This window comes from Thunnus maccoyii, chromosome 9 (genome assembly GCF_910596095.1).
Source record: "Thunnus maccoyii chromosome 9, fThuMac1.1, whole genome shotgun sequence".
NCBI lineage: Eukaryota > Metazoa > Chordata > Actinopteri > Scombriformes > Scombridae > Thunnus > Thunnus maccoyii.
The window spans coordinates 11580865-11585425 of record NC_056541.1 but is presented as its reverse complement, the minus strand read 5'-3'; positions in this window follow the sequence as shown (position 1 = coordinate 11585425).

Here is a 4561-nt window from a genome sequence, read left to right as displayed (position 1 = left end):
CCAAGAGACACTTAAATATGACAAGTAAATATCATAGTTTTTCCTGGTTATATATTACTTTCCATGCATGCATAGTAAAAAAAAAAAACTTGGATAGTGTGTACATCCAACCCTAGCTGCCTTCAGATGCAGGATAAAAAACAGCAACAAGGAAAAAGAGAAGTTATATTTATTTATTGAATTGTTTCAACCTGCAAGGTCTCTGTCAGACAAACACATTTTGTATCATGTGATCTCCTAAATTGTAGGCGGAGTTGTCACTTGCCTGTATATATATAGCTTGTTTCGTGGTCACATGACTGCCTGACACAGACCTAGCAGGTTGAAACATTGCAATAAATACTTTGGTGCGGTACAGCCTCTCGTTTTCATTGTTTGTCTTTGGTACCATTTCAGATCTCATCTGCCATGTGCAGCACAGAGAGAGAAAACTCTGCTCACTGCCAAAAAACCAGAGAGAAGATTCATGTCAATGAATCCAGCAGCTAATCCTCTCCCAAACAGATGAGCAAAAGCACAACGTAGTTTTGTAGCAGATAAAACAGTGTCTGATATTGATACCACTTGGGTCAAAGGTTCGGAGAAGGAAGAAGAAATACCTCGAGTTCCTTTTTGTTTTACTTCATTATTTGCGCAACAGCTTTCTCCTAAAAGGCAACCACCAACACTTTCAACACTAGCATGTTAGATTCTGAAACCCTTTGCAGTATTTTACATGCGTTAATTAGCTTTTATGAAAAAGCTAAAGGACATGTTAGTTGTGCTTCAAACGCAGAGACGTTGCTATCCTTCTAATAGTTTATATGGTGGCAGAGAGAGAAAAGAAAGAAAAGTGTTTTTTAGAACTTAAACATTGTCTTTGTCTGTAAAATGTAACCAGAGGTTTAAGTGATTCATTGGGTTTGTCTTTGTGGAACCTTATTAAACCAAATGAGCCAAGACTGCTCTGTCTCTCTTGTCCTCGACTTGCAGGGTGCTATTGTTCTTTAACCCTCTGCCCCACAATTACCAACCCTTAAATTACAATGATCACTTTGAGATCTATATCTGAGGGCAAGAGCTCATCTTGGCTAATTATCTCTCTCTCTCTTTGACTTTCTGTCTCAGTTTCTCTCTCACACACACACACATACATATATTGGGAACTTATATTAGCCGTATGACAACATGCATTAGCTCACTAGTAAATCTTGGTGTCGTAATTTAGAGGCTGGACTGACAACTGCATTAAAAGTCCAGGGCTGACCTCGTGACTGGGTAACATTGCAGACAGCTAGTGTAATGATAATTTAAGCCCTGGCAGCTCTGAGTGTCCAACATGTGACATGTTTCCTGCCAGACATCCACATTTTGTAACTGCATACCATGATGTCAGCATTTTCTCTACACTAGTTTCCTCTTTTTTCATGGCTATAATTTGACTTTAGTTCACGGGAGTACACACTGCTCATGGTGACAGCATCAGTTAGAATGACAAGAGAAACTGCCAGACAAAGATTTTGCAATTAGATGTCAAACCAATAATTGTATGGGTTACTGTTTCCTCATTTATAACTGTGATGCAACAACATATGTTTACAAGAGCTCTAAATGTAACAACGCTCGTCATAAATTCACATTTGTAATAAACAAATGTGTTATAAAACCTTATTTTCTCATGACAGCTGTAAGATATCATTAACTAATGATGTAAAGCTGATAATGTGCGTTGCTGCAGACATAATGAAACACTCACTTCAACTCCACAAAGGCCCTGTATTGTCATTTTTAAACCATCTTTTGAATGACATAGACCTTTTTTTTTTTTTACTTGTGTGACTTTGGCTGTTTGAGGAAGCGCTGTTTTTGTTGATGAGCAACAACGTGTGTTTAACTTTTCCACACCCGAAAATGCCACAGAAGAAAGTGTCATTTTAAAAACTGTGACATTAATAAGACCAAATTGTTGAGAAACTGTTGAAGCCTGAACTTATTGTGTGATGTTGCAGTGAAATTTATTACTGAATGTTGAAAATTATTTGTATCTAAACCATTTTGCTCTTGCCTCTGTATTTTTCCAGACTGTTGTGTTCCACCAGACTGTAAATCTGACATGATGTGCAAAACATGTCTGCAGATGATTTCAGACAATAAATAGTGTGTGAGCTGGCTTCTTTCAGTCTCTGGATCATCTTAGTTCAGTCTTTCAGATCATCAACATCCCTAAAAACAAATAGTCAATCTCACCGTGTGTGTGGTCTTACTGAAGAGTGTGCGTGTGTGTGTGTACGTGGACGTGAATGCATAATTTCAGTTCTACCTCTGTGATGACAAAAGCACTTAAGTTGTTTTCATCCACACAAAACAATTTTGGTTTCACAGTTTGGGATTGAGGTTGGAGTTCAGTTTGGATTCAAATTGAGGAAGTACACAGATGTGTGCTGTATGTGTTTGTTTATGTGTTTGTGTGTTTGAAGGAGTGACTGGGTGATCTAAATCACTTCCTCTCATTTGTGTATATTCAAAAGCTGCAGATGCTTCATACGCTGTAATCTAAGTTTGATCTATACTGAAGCTGCATGACAGTTTATTTATCCTCAAATGTTCTGACAGATTGTTCAGATTGTGGTGAGACACCAGGCTGATAACCAGACTGAGACTCTCACTTCTGCAAAGCTCTTTTTAGCTTTGGTTGTTTCATCAGCCGGGGACTATAAAAGCACAACAGACTCATTTAAATCACTTGAAAAATTGGAGATGTGGGCAGCGATTCAAGATAGTAAGATAACACACCACACTGTCAGCACAAGCACTTCCTTAAAATGGCAGGTAATACATGCATGACTCTGAAAAGACACCATAATACATGTGTATATCTTTGTGTATTTGTACACACATGCAAAGGGAAGATACTGTTCAGGATGAGACATGTTATTCTTCTTAACATGGATGCTGATGTTCACCACACACTGTTAAAAATAATTAATGTTCTTTAATAAACCTGCAGGCACACTTGAAGTGGTCAGTCAACATTGCCAAAAGCTATTGAAAACCCTCATATACACACTGTATCTACAACCTTAAAACCTCTCTACTGTACTGTCTACATTTCATATTTGAAGGACACATTTAAATATAATATTAGAAATAATAAATACCTGAAAAAAGGTCTTTCTTCACAAAACTTGTTCTATTCATCTTGTTTTTTCCTTTCTTTTTTTGCAAAATGTATCCAGAACCTTTTCTGGTTGAAAATATCTGCACTTTGTGAGCACTGCCTCTCGAGCTTCTCATATATTTCCTGATAACGTTCATTTCTTTACGCTGCTTTACATTAGTGAATGCTTCTCAGATTAGAAAGTGCTGTAGGGGTTTTATTTGACTTCTGAGTCTATGAAAAGATTAAAGTGTGTTGAAAAAATGTCTGTTTAGTTGATGGATTTTACTTCTGACACTCAGTGAGCTACGTGGACGGTGAGACTTCACTTTATGTGGCTTGTGGGGAGGAAGTGTGGAAATAGATCAGTTGCAGTGAAGTCCTCCACTTCTTGTTAAGAAGTACATTTTGTAATTTGCACTTTCAGTGAGTCAAAGACTCAACTGAACAATCTGATTCTGTTTATCCTGAGTTGTGTTGGAATTTCCTTTTTATAAATGTCAATATTGTGGTTAACAACAGTAACCCAGTGCAGTTCCTGTTTGTGGACTTTGTCGCTTGACATCATTGTGCTAAGTTTGCAACTCACATGTGATGCCATTCCTCACTGTTCCTATAAGCTCATTTACTGTCAACAAGACCATTTGGTATAGCAGCATTGTGTATGAGTCCTGAACTGGGTGCATTTTTTTTTGTGAAACTATTTGCATTCTTTATGAGATCATCGTTATCTTTAATAAACACCTGTGCACATGTGACATACGTTCTTAATGTCCCCAGTATTTAGTGTGGGGTCAGGAAAACAAATAATTGCTTTCTTTGCATGATACCATCAGTCATGTGGGCTGACTCACAGCGGTGAAGTTTCAGCTTCAGAAAAAAATCTTTGTGCTATCCCAAATCACATTACATGTTTACCTTCTGGGTATCCATGACATTAATAGAGAGCATTTGCTTTGGCAACAATACTTTTCTTACTGAGATGAATAACACACAACACCTTGGTGCAGATAATGTGACAAAATCCTCCATTTGATTGTATTGCATTTGGATGCGAGAAAACCACAATTAAAGTAATTGCAGGAAACAGGAAGAAATGATAATGGTAATTAATCCTTTTCTAATTAGTCCTCTGGTACAATGTGTTTTTTGTTGCAACGAGTGAAGTATCATTTAGAGGAGGGAAACAAGCTGCAAGTACACTTGAAATTATAGTGATACAGAAAACTGCCAAAAATTTGCTTAAGTGGAAGAAATAAGGGACAATTTGGACACTAGTAAATCTTGTTAGAGGAGAAATATGCGGATACTGAGTCAAAAAGACTTGCATGGGTCGTACACACAAACACACACTGTAGGATTTTACTATGTTATCATAGCAGAAGGTAAGACAGGGCAGGGAAGTATGAATAAATAAACCTTGCA